Source organism: Cynara cardunculus (genome assembly GCF_001531365.2).
Source record: "Cynara cardunculus var. scolymus isolate 2C chromosome LG 2, CcrdV1, whole genome shotgun sequence".
Classification (NCBI taxonomy): Eukaryota; Viridiplantae; Streptophyta; class Magnoliopsida; order Asterales; family Asteraceae; genus Cynara; species Cynara cardunculus.
In genome coordinates this window covers 60,289,979-60,303,816 of record NC_037529.1, presented here as the reverse complement: position 1 = coordinate 60,303,816, position 13,838 = coordinate 60,289,979, and the positions used below count along the sequence as shown (strand labels likewise).

At 25.8% G+C, this 13,838-nt stretch overlaps 1 non-coding gene across 1 annotated transcript; it reads left to right on the top strand.

Annotated features, from left to right (window-relative positions):
* The first annotated feature begins 2,359 nt into the window (after nucleotides 1-2,359).
* On the top strand, nucleotides 2,360-2,554 carry LOC112508321. Its single transcript, XR_003068698.1, has one exon. It is a non-coding gene; the product is annotated as a U2 spliceosomal RNA (small nuclear RNA).
* Nucleotides 2,555-13,838: the final 11,284 nt, after the last annotated feature.

The following is a 13,838-nucleotide window of genomic DNA, read 5'->3' as shown; positions in this document are numbered from 1 at the left end:
AGCTTCTAACCATGAGTGTTTGAGGTGACATCATGAGAGTAGTGTATTGAGTTGTTGGTGAATTGTGGTTGAGTTTGAGATATCCCACATTGGTGAAGAGTTGAAAGATTTAAAAAAAAATGAAGTGTGTAAGAAAGGTGGATTGGATGTCTTTGTGTCAAATAATGGGGTTTGCCTCATAAGGTTGTTTTCCTTTGGATGACCCTCTTTTTAATCTATAACCATGATTGAGATGAAAACCAACCAAATGGAAAGAAAAAAAACTTTATCTTTTTATATATAAAAGAAAACCTTAAGGTATTAAAGTGACACTATGAGAATTGAGTATTCTCATATGATGAATTGTGGTTGAGTTTTAGTTGTCTCACATTGATGAAGATTTGAAAATTTTGAATAAAGTGAAGTGTATAAGAAAGGTGGATTGAATGTTTTTGTGTCAAATCATGGAGTTTGCCTCATAAGGTTGTTTTATTTTGGATGACCGTCTTTGAAATCTATATCATAGGTGGAATTAAAACCAACTAAATGGTAAAAATTATAGTGCAAATATAAAAGTGAAACCAAGGATGATGAATTGACAATATAAAGTTTGAGTGTTCCTCAAATCTGAAATAAGGTTGACTTTCATCATCTCACATTGGTAGACAGATGATAGTTTGGAAGAAGATGATGGATGTATAAATGTGAGATAGAGCTTTGAAATTTATAGCCATGGTTGAAACTAAAACCAATCAATTGGTAATAGATTTATGCAAAACGAATGCAAATGATACATTTTTTTTCCTTATCAAAATTTGTGATTATTTCTGTACTTATTATAACAAATGTAGTCTAAGTATCTATTATATCACTTATATATAGAATGAAAGTGTTGATTTAATGGCGTGCTTTCATCTTATGTTAGTATTCTCCGAATCGTGATTAACGGTGTTGGACGAGGCGTTATAAATATATACATGATCCCGAGTTTTCAAACACATCGCACTTCCGTTCGAGTCGAGGATTTTACATTTTTTCTTTAATTGAGTTTTGATCACCGAGCAAACCAAAAGGTATTGATGTGAAATCATGAGAATATCAAACCAAGAGGTATTGATGTGAAATTATGAGAATTAAGTACTGAGGTGTTGAGAAATTGTGGTTGAGTTTGTGATATCCCATATTGGTGAAAGATTGAAAGATTAAAATAAGAAGGTTTGTATAAGTAAGAAGAATGAGATTCATTGTGTCAACTCATGAGCTTGATAATAAGGTTATCTTATTTGGATGACCCAATTTTTATATCATTTCTTTTATATCAATTGACTTTAAAATAACAATGAAATATTATAAACCTTTTTAGATTAACTAAACTTGATTATATGGTTATAAGTAAAATAAAATAAACCTATATGTAAAGAAGTTACATGTTAAACATATTACCGCAAATTAATGAGAATGTAATATATTCGAAGACAGAGGTAAGTATATGGAAGAAGGAAAAAATGAATTTGAAGTCAATCATCAACCAATAACAATATCAATATAATATATTAAAGGAGGAACCAAACAAATAATACAAAATATATAACAATGGTTGAAATCAAAACCAACCAAATAATACAAAATAAGGAAGTGAATAATTAAAAAGAGATATCTTATAATAGTAAGAGAGTTTGTGCAATTTTTAGGTTGTCCTTTTTTTGGCCAACCATCTATAAAAAATTATATATCAAAAACTAATATAAAAAATAACATAAAGTTGACGATAAATCAAAACCATAAAATTGGTTGAAGTTATAGTTGTAAAAACAATAGTTATATATCTATAATCTATATTTTTATATATTTATTTTTATCTATATAAAAGCAATAACCATGGATAATCAGGTGACAACTTCTAAGCAATATAAATCATTTTTTCCTTCGTATTATTGTTTGCATCCCACATTAGATCAAAGAAGAAAGAGACACATGAGAGGTGGATACAAAAAGAAAAGAGCCAACATTTTTCTCAATATTGTTTGCATAATTGCATCCTGCATGGCATGATGGAGTGAAAGTGGCAAGATGAAGATTACTACAAAAAGAAATGACTAAAAATGGAATAAACATATTTTTCTCTGATGTCGACCTTTTGCTTAAGATCAAATGTAGTATATGTTTTTAGTTTAACATCCTGAATCTTAGGTTTTTTTTGTTTAGATCAAGTATATTATATGTTTTTTGTTTGATATCTAATATATGCGGTTTCAACTTGCTTGGTATTTTACTTTGTATATGAGAATGCCCGTTATACCACTTGGTGATATAGTTATTTATCTGTCGTCTTGGTGTTACCACTATCAATGTTTGACACACCCCTCTAATTAAAATTTAAATATTATAAAATATTACGATAAACTGTAGTATTTATTTTTATCAGTTTAATATCTAATATGTGGGTCATCGACCCCACTTGATATTAATTTTATTTTTTTATGAGGAAAAATCCATTATCTTAGCTTGGTGATGTGGTTTTTTTCATGCATCGCCTTGAACTTCCACTACTGTTGCTACAACTTACGCACTCCTCTAATTTTCACTTGAAATATTATAGAACATTTTTTTTCATAACTTCAAATAAGATTTCAATTAAATTTGTTACAAAATGAACATCATGATTTTGTCACCTTATATGAGATTTCAGTTAGAATTGTGAATTCTAATTAAACAAACTACTAACATTAGTCAAACATTTGTAGAGTACTTTGTAACACTGCTCTCGGAGCATAGTTAGATAACTTAAATTAACATATGGTTCTAATATTGTTGTCAACTTCTCTTAAAAAAGCTTTTTTAATGTTAATTAGTAGTTGCCACACACATATGCCTAATTTTTTTTAGAAGGGGACTTCAAATTTTAGTCTATAACATTTCTTTTGAAGATGATATTATCACTACCGCGCAACGCGCGGTTGGAACACTTGTGAATTTTGAAAATTAAAATAATTTACAAACATCATTTTGATCCAAGTTATAAATTAAAAGTTATGACCCTTCAAATATACTAAGAAAAAAGGATAACAAATTATAAAATAAATAAATCCAATTACAGATCAAGAATTACAACTTTTCAAACAAAATTGATCACGAAGTTGTAATCAATTTCATAACAATTTAGGAGACCGTTTTCATGGTAAACATCAATAGGTCGTACAAGCTGATAAAATTTGAGAGTCTAGATCATCGTAACCAGTTTTGTAAACTCATTGTAAACGTTTGGCAAACGATTTTATACCGAAGTTCAAAAGATCATAAATTGGACCAAGACGATTTTTTTAGGTTAATCATGTTTGCATGATTTATAAGCCGGTAACACTACAACAAAATTGGGTTTATAGGACACCTTCAATCTCTAAGTGTCCCAATAGACCGCTTTATAGGACTTAATTTATAGGACCAAAATATAAAGCGTCCTATCTAAAGGTGTTGTAATAAGTATATACGACACTTTTGGGCGTCTTAACAAGTTTTTAAGGACATTTGTAATACAAAGTGTCACATTAACAACTTTATAGGACACTTTTGAGAAATTGTCCTATAAACTCAATTTTTTATAGGACACTTGTTTTTATAGGACATTTTTTCAAATAGTGTCCTATAAAGTTGATAATGGGACGCWTTATATTAAAAGTGTCCTAAAAAACTTATTACGACATCAAAAAACGTCATATAAACTTAATACAACACCATTAGATAGGACACTTTATTTTTTTGGTCCTATAAACTAAATCATATAAAGAGGTCTATTAGGACACTTACAATTTGGGAGTGTCCTATAAACTCGATTTTATTGTAGTGTAAATTTAGGAATCTAGATCATCACAAACATTTTGTAACCATTTTTTTGCAGTAAGCGTCATGAGGCTGTAACTCGGATCCAAATGATATTCTTTTCAACATCTACAAGCCGTTAAATGTTTTAACATGTTGGTGTTTGAAAAATTAAGAAGACTGCCTTTATGGATTTTAGTAAATTGAAAACGATGATACATTTTGTCTGTATCATTCATACACATTTTAAAAGGAACGGATATACCTTCCCCCTTAGTCGTCTATCTTTTCCAAAGTTTGATACGATCCCCTTTAAGTCACTCTTGTACATTCCAAAATGACGATCTAAGTTACTCATACAAATTCCGAAAAGGACAACGTATACGTTCCCTATAAATCAGTCCTACCCATTTCAAAAGTACGGGTGTTCCCTGTATACCATATCTACGTATCAAACGGACAAATGCATTCTCTCTGTCACTCCCATTCAAAAAGATGTTATGTTTCTTATATCACTCTTAACTTACTGTAAATGAACAATATAATTTTTCTTTATATTCGGTATTACTTTTTTATATTTTTTTAAACATTAATACTTTTAAACAGTAAGATGTAAAGTATTATTATAAAAATGTCTCATAATGATTGCTTCAACTTTTATGAGACAACATAAATTGATTATCTATACTATATTATAAAGCATTTGACAAAAACTCTTAAAAACTATTTTTATGCATGAAGTACTGTTTTTTGATGCATATTACTTAAAACTCAAGATTACAAGTAGATTGTGCTTAAATACAACTTATTAAAGCTCTATATTCAAATTCTTGTGACTAATTGCATATAAACATAAATAAATACAGGATAAACATCTCATTTTAAATATAAAAATCTAAAATATAATTAAGATAATCATTAAATTCTAACTATTTACTTAATTATTATATTTATAAAAACTATCTATACTATATTATAAAGTATTTGACAAAAACTCTTAAAAACCATTTTTATGCATGAAATATTGTATATTGATGCATATTACTTTAAATTAACCATTCCTAGCCACCATTGCTTTCGAAAGAGTCTGTCTTCAAGATTACAAGTAAATTATGCATGAGTACAACTTATTAAAGCTTCATGTTTGAATTCGTGTAACTAACTCGGATAAACATCTCATTTTAAAATTAAAAAAATCTAAAATATAATTAGAATAATTATCGAGTTCTAGCAAAATAATTAATTATTATCCTTATAAGAAAATTATATTATTAAACTAAATATAAATTACTTCATTATTAAACCTAAATTAAATTATAATAAAAAAATTAAATTAAAAAATTACACAAAATATAGTAATTTTAAATAGTTAATTTAATACTAATATCGCTATATTTTTGTCAAAATTTTATAATACTTCAAGTTTATATTTTACACAAAATATCTTTTTTTCAAAATCAAATAAGACCATACTATAACATCGACTGAGATAAAGAATAAAATAAAATATTAAAATCAAAATGTATCTCGTTGCATTACACGAGTACTTTTTTAGTTATATATTATTAGTGTTGTTTGATATTTATTTTTAAAATTTATTGATTTACAAAGTAATTTATGCACTATAATAAAAATTCGGTTAAAAGTTATTTCATTTTCTACATAATAGGGAAAATGATTTCATTAGTATAAAATGCATATTTATTAAACTAAGATTGTCATTGCACGTTTTATTTTAATCGTGATTGTCTAAGACATCTTATGTATCTCAACTAATTTTATAGGTTTCTAGAGAATAACTGGTAAAATCTCTGGTGAACTTTGAAACATTCGAACTGATAATTTTTAGGAGGAAGCTTCAAACACCCAATTTACTAGAAAGGTACTCGTGCAATGTATTGACACACATCCCGAATTCAACTTTTCATTTTATCTTTATCTATGTCGATATAATACGATTTTATGTGGTTTTGAGAAAACGATAATATTTTTATTTTTGAATAAAATATCATAAAATTTTGAAAAAACTATATCGATATTAGTATGAAATTAACTTTTTRAAAGTTTTTATTTTGTGTAATTTCTTTAATTCAATTTTTTTATTATAATTTAATTTAATGTAACGAAGTAATTCGATTTAGGTTTAACAATATAGTTTTTTAATAAATATAGTAATTAAGTATTATTTTATAACTCAATGATTATTCTAATTATATTTTAGATTTTTTTTATATTTAAAATGAGATGTTTATCCAATATTTGATTATATTTATCTGAAATTAGTTACACAAATTCAAATATGGAGATTTAATAAGTTGTATCTACGTATAATTTACTTGTAATCTTGAATTTTAAGTAATATGCATCAATAAACAGTACTTCGTGCATGAAAAATAGTTTTTAAAAGTTTTTGTCAAATGTTTTATAATATAGTATAGATAATAAAGTAATTTATATTTGGTTTCATAATATAATTTTTTTATAAATATAATAATTAATTATTTTGTTTGAACTCAATAATTATCCTAATTATATTTTAGTTTTTTTATATTTTAAAATGAAATGTTTGTCCTCTATTTGATTATGTTTATGTGAAGTTAGTTAAACAAATTCAAACATAGAGTTTAATAAATTGTATTTCCTCACAATTTAATTGTACTCTTGAATTTTAAGTAATATGCATCAATAAACAATACTTAATGCATAAAAATGATTTTTAAGAGTTTTTATCAAATACTTTATAATATAGTATAGATATAGATATATATATCAACTTCTTTAAGCAAAATGTATTTAATTAGTGGCACCATAATATGACATTATGAACCCTGTTATGTCACTTTCTCGAATATATGTCAGGATTGTATTTCTTTTAAATTTATTATCTACATTATTTTTTTTTCTTCCCAAAACATTCAATCATACTGACTTTTAACTCTCATTTATTTTACGACTATTTTATAAATTGGTTTGAATGATACATTTTTAAATTTTACCGGTTTATGAATTTTAAAAATTAAAATAATATAAAAACATCATGTTGATCCAAGTTATAAATTAAAAGTTATGACCCTTTAAATTTACTAAAAAAAAGGGATAACAAATTATAAAATAAATCAAGAATTACAAATCAAGAATTACCACTTTTCAAAGTTCAATACAAAAATGATCACGAAGTTGTAAACAATTTCATAACAATTTAGGAGACCATTTTCGTGGTGAACATCAATAGGTCGTACAAGCTGATAAAATTTGAGAGTCTAGATCATCGTAACCAGTTTGTAAACGTTTGGCAAACGACTTTGTAGTGAAGTTCAGAATATCGTAAATTGGACCAAGACGATTTTTTTAGGTTAATCGTGTTTTCATGGTTTATAAGCTGGTAAATTTATGGAAGCTCTGAACATAATTTGTGGATTGAGTAGCTACAGGAAGCACTGCACTTGTAGTAGTACCTATGGTACTCTTCGATTTGTTGGCCGCACCCGTCACAAATACATTTGAAGTCATCTAATGCAACCATATCACTATCCGTATGATCATCATCCTCGTATTCTTCTTGAATTTGTGAATATTCGAGATCCAAGTCAATGAGAATCACTGCGTGCTCATGTTCAAGACACAAGAGAAAGTAATTTTGACTCCAAATAACCAGATAAACATGAGGTTTTCATGGGAAAGAAAAGAGGTTACATAAGGCATGTTTTGTAGGATCTGTCTTTGATGCTTTTCTTTTATTAGAAGCAAGAGATAACTTGATGTTTGAATATACTTGTTTTCGAACTGTATTACAAGAATATCTTTATCTTTATTCTAAAATAATTTATAGATACATATATTACTAACTGATAATCAAAAAGAGAAATGCATGTCTTAATCTTATGCAACTCTAATAATCTATTACTAAAGCTATGGATTATGGATCATAAACATTATTAAGTCATACCCATTTGATTAATATTTAATAAAAAGACGTATGAAATTAAAAATATTGGATAAATATCAATTTTCTTTTTTGTATATTTTTTTTATCTTTTCTTTTTTTTTTAATTATTTTTTCCAAAAAAGCCCATACAACCTTTCCGTTTTGAATAGTTTAGTTCTTAATTTTTTAAAATAAAAAGACCATAAAACCTTCTCATTTTAAATTATTAAGTCGTTGAATTTTTTTTTTCTAACGAAAAAATCATTAGATTTTCTTATTCTAAATGATTAAGATTCTTATTTTTTAATAAATAAGTCATCAAACTTTTGCTAGTCGGTTAAATGTAACTTTTTTGGATTAAAAGTATGATGGTTTATTAATTAAAAAAATGTTTATACACTTTTTCATTTAAAATTAAAAAGTTTAATGGTTTTTTATTTTAAAAAAAAATAATTCAGAGAGTTAAATATTCAAAATGAAAAAAAAAATTTCAATGCTTTTTTATTTAAAAAAAAGTTTTAAAGATTAAATCATTTAAAGTAAAAAATTAATTGATTTTTTTAAACTTTTTCCAATTTTACCAAAAAAAAAGGAGATGAATTAATTGTATGAAAAGATATTCCTTGTAAAAAATTTAAAAAATTAAATATTTTTTATAACTAGCAATTTTTTTTAACACCTGGGTTTGAACTTGTCTTCAGCCTGGCCGATATTCACCAGGACCTGGGTCCAAGGTAGTTTTGGATCCTTAACCTGGACTTAGAGAGTTGGAGCTATTCATGTGTCCTGAAAGTTATTGCAATTTACAGAGTCGCCCCAAAATTTTTAAAGTTACGATTTTCACCCCTTAATATTTAGAATAGGATTCAACTCATCATCTCTAATTAACAAAATTTTAACGGTTAAAAAACTATTACAAGAATTAGCTGCTTACTTAATTAAGCCATAAACCCTCCTCGATGAGCATCCATCACAAAATCCCCACCAACATCACACACATGATCATGATTCACTTGTGAATCTGGCAATACCAACTCCCGACATAAGACTACATTGCATCACCTGCTGAACAGCCAATGGGTTCGGGTTATCGTAAATCATACCACCCTCAGAAACCAGATAACCAAACCACCTAAGACCATGGTTCATAATGCTGGTAAACCACTTGAACTTGATCAAGACTTCGGTACAAATCCACATGGTGAATAAACAGGAATGGCATTGGCATCTGTACATTGATGTTTTTTCTTCTTGAGTTCGAGCTGGCCTCTCACAATAGTTGAGTTGTTGAGGTGGCTTCTCCTTATTTCTCTAAATTTATTTTTCTTAACTTTGGGTTTTCTTCTATTTTACTATTGATAATCTTCATAGTTTTTTTGTTTTTTCACTTCTCCTATAATTTTTATGAATGTTTATATCGTTATTTAGATTGCATTATAGTTTTTATGCATTATGTCATGAAGATTTGAAGAAGTCTTCAAGTTCAATATTTGATTTTTTTGTTGCAATATAAGGTAATAATTTTATATTGATTTGTTTCATGATTTTGATTGCATTATAACTTTATTTATGTTTGTATCGTGATTTTGTTTGTATTATAACTCTTATGTATTAGGTGAAGATTTGAAGTTTTTAAGTTTACAATATAATTTTTACTTATGTTGAACTTTTTTTGATTTGCAGGTTTTCGAGTTCTTTAATTATTATATATTAAGTCTTGAAAATTTGAAGTTTTCAAGTTTGGGTTGTAGGAATTCATGATTATGATCTAAGGTAAGGATTTTATGCAAGTTTGTTTTGTAATTTAGAGTGCATTAGAATGTTATGTATGTTTGTATCATGATTTTGATTGGATTATATTTTTAAATATGTTTTTTATCGTAAGTTTAGCCGTATGATAATTTTATGTATGTTCATGTTGTGATTTTGATTGCATTATAATTTTATGTATTGGGTTATAACGATTTGAAGTCTTTAAGTTTGGTATGTGATTTTTTACATATCGTATGTTTGATCCATTCACTATTGTGTTTTTAAAGTCAATGTGTGTGTTGAGGATAAAAATGGTACATGTACATCATCCTTTTTGGTGCTTATACATCGTAATCATCATTACACAAAACTAAGTTTTTTGTCGTCAAAACTAAGACAATAATAATTTTTTTGTCTATGATGAATCCAATTTAAATTTCAGTTATTCGGTTTTTGTCCAACCATGATTAGCTATTGTTTACAACAATCAGTAAGCTTATAATATAAAGAATGTTACTGCTTATATACCTTGCATTGTATGATTCCTCAAGATTAGAGGATATTATATTTCATTCAACAATCAATAAAATATTTTTATTTTATAATCTATTATTTAACTGTATTATAAATTTAGTTACATCATTTCTTATATTGTGATTACACATCTAATTATTCAGATGACTATATGTACCTGAATTTATTTAAAAATATCTGAAAAGTAAGTGTTACAAGCTAAACTGAAAAGATTACTTTTGCATACACTTATGATAGTGCTCAATATTAATCATATAAAACCTGCGGGCTGCGGCTAACAATTTTTATACAAATTGAACTTTAATAGAATTATTGTTCTGCAACCAAAAAATATAAAATGTATGAATTTCTTTAGTTACAAGAAACAATATCAATGAAAAAAAAATTGCATAAAAAACACCCCAATGTAATAACCGTCTTATATTACAATTTATTATGAAATTACGTTTTACCTTAATTTGATTATGTATTTTCTAACAAAACAAGTTTCATCACTATGCAACAYGCGGTGTGTGAAGTAAGAACCAAATCTATCAACATATATCAAAATACGACATTAAAATTTCTCAATATATCAACATATAATTAAAAATATATTAAATTAAGAATCAAGAGGTGGTTCAATGAGAAGTTTCAATCATATTTATCTTTTTTTTTTCTTTATAAATGAAATTAAAATGTACATACATTTATTTTTATGTACATGACAATTGAAAAAATAAATCATCAAAAATCAATTAATATATATTAAAATTTATCAATATATCAATATATATTTAAAATATATTAAGATAAGACCAAGAGGAAGTTCAATAAAAAAAATTCAATCATATTTATCTTATTAAATGAAATTAGAATCCACAAATATATAAAATACATATATTTTTTTTATTAATACATACATAGAGGAAGGTTCGAATGTGAACGCTAACTATTTAAGAAAACAAGAAAAATGTTGTTAATGTACAAACCCACATGTGATTTTACATTAAATGGAAGCTTGCAACTTTTGAGGCCACTTAAGTCGCAGGGTAAAGTTGTCTGGATCATATATATGATTTGTTACGTGAATCATATGTGATTTTGTACATTTTTAATAATGCAATTATTTGATAAAATTAATTGAAGAAGTTTAAAGGTATTCACTAATTTCTTAAGGTGCAACATGTGTTGACTCTCTCCATCTTGCAAATAAAAGAAAGTAATGATTGTTGACATTAATTGCAACCGTCGATGTTAATAATTATGGACATACAAGACGTTTACGCTTCTCTTTTCACTAAGTAATCGTTTTGCTTTTTGAGGTTAGTTATGTATAATATAAATATCTTTTGGGCTTTCTTTAATTTGTTTGCTTTATATGTGTTAAAACAATATATTATAGGTTGATTTTTTTTATGATATTCTTGATAGTTCTTTTTCTTATGCCTGAACTTTTTGTAAGTTATCTTTTCGTTGCGCAAATGTTCATTGCTCAATTTATTGTCAATCCAAACAGTCCTACAAATTCCTTTTTACAACAAAGCAAGAAAACGAAAAGTTGAAGTTAGTTTCCTGCAATGCCTTAGGATTGACTCATCATATATTTTAAGTTTTTTAATATGGTTTTTTTTTGCTTCTTTCAATTGATTTTCTTACATCAATGTAAGTTGAAATATTTGAAGGAGACGTATCTTTATGTAAAGTATTTTTTTATTCATGAGTTTGTGTCAGATTCCTTAATATTCCCGTCGTTATTATACTCATTTTATTTAGTTTTACAACTTTATTCTTAAACAAATCTCTCTCTCAACATATATATGTGTGTGTATATATATATATATATATATATTAAAATGTCACCAATTATATTTTATTTAACTTTTTAGAATTATCTGAATACTATTTGTTGATAAATCTATTAACAACTAATATATATTTATATAGACAATCTTCAGATCATTAATCAAAGTACTCATATTACCATACAACACACAGTTTCCATACTAGTTTTATTAAAAACAAAGGGAGTATTTTACCCTCATAGTTTGGTACCTACATGGATGCATAGTTTTTCTCAAAAAAATTTACCAAAATTTCAAGATTTTGATGATAAGAATAAGTATAATAATAATAATATTATTATTTTTATACTATATTATAAATCATTTGAGAAAAATTCTTAAAAATTAATTTTTTATGTATGAAGTACTGTTATTGATGCATATTACTTAAAATTCAAGATTACAAATTTTTTTGCGTAAGTATATTAAAGCTCCATTTTTAAATTTGTGTAACTAACTGCAGATAAACATAATCAGATACAACATAAATATTCATTTTAAATATAGAAAATCTAAAATATAATTAAGATAATCATTGAGTTATCAAAGAATGTTTAATTATCATCTTTATAAAAAAAATTATATTATTAAACCAAAAATAAATTATTTTGTTATTAAATCTAAATTAAATAATAATAAAAAATTGAATTAAAGAAGTTACACCAAAAAAATGAAAACTATTAAACAGTTAATTTGATACTAATATCGATTTTCTTTTTTCAAATTTTTATGTGATCTTCAAATTTATATTGCATTCAAAAATTAAAACATTAACGCTTTCTCAAAATCACATAAAATCAAATTATATCGATAGAGACAAAGAATAAAAACTAAACATTAAAATCAAGATTTATCTCGTTGCATTGCACGAGTATTCTTCTAGTTATATTATAAAATATTTATCTCATATTTTTTAAAGAATTCAAGTTACAACATATTACTTCATATACAATTTTTTAAAGCTTCACATTTAAATTTCATAAACTAATTAATAATAAGGTGATAACCACATTCAAATGCATATAAATGTTAAATCTTATTAATACTTCGTAAAATTAATAACCAACCAAAAACCTCAAACACTCTTAGAACCGTAAAATAAAATCAAGAAGACATAAAAGTGAAATGAAACATGAATCAAGATTAAAAAAAATCAAATTTTAAGTTTTAAGAATCTAAATCTATCATACTAAGGGGCCGTTTATCAAATACTTACCCGGTAAGCGTTTATCGGTAAAATTTAATATTATCACTTACTTATCGGGTAAGACTTTAGTCCACCAATATGGCATCGTATGCAACAATTTACCCGGTAAGCGCTTACCATGATAAGAGTCGCCGTTCTCACTTACTAGATAACACACTCGGTTCTTGTCTCCCTCTTACCGAGTAAGATTTTTGGTCCTTACAATATTCATCCGACAAAGTAATATGACTTGACAAACGCTTACCCGGATAAGCGTTTGGTAAACGGCCCCTAACTCAAAATGTATCACACTTGGCTAAATTACATTATCCAAAATAAATGCACATTTATTCAATTATCATTTTAAAGAACATAATTTTCAAAAATATACAATTTTTTTTTTATTTTCCATTTAAAGGATATATAATTTTTTTTAAATTTATTATTTTAAGAATCTATTAAAAAGATGTATATTTCAGGATTTGTTTTTAATATCAATACTATATTATAAAACATTTAACAAAAACTCTTAACAACCATTTTTTTATGCACAAAGTGCTCTTTATTAATACATATTACTTAAAATTCAAGATTACAAGTAAGTTGTGCATAAATACATATTATTAAAGCTCTATGTTTGAATTCGTGTAACTAACTGTAGATAAACATAATCAAATGCATGATAAACATTTCATTTTAAATATAAAAAATATTAAATATAATTAAGATAATCATTTAGTTCTAACAGAATACTTAATGATTATCTTTATAAAAAATTATATTATTAAAACTAAATTAAATTACTTCGTTGCGTTAAATTTTG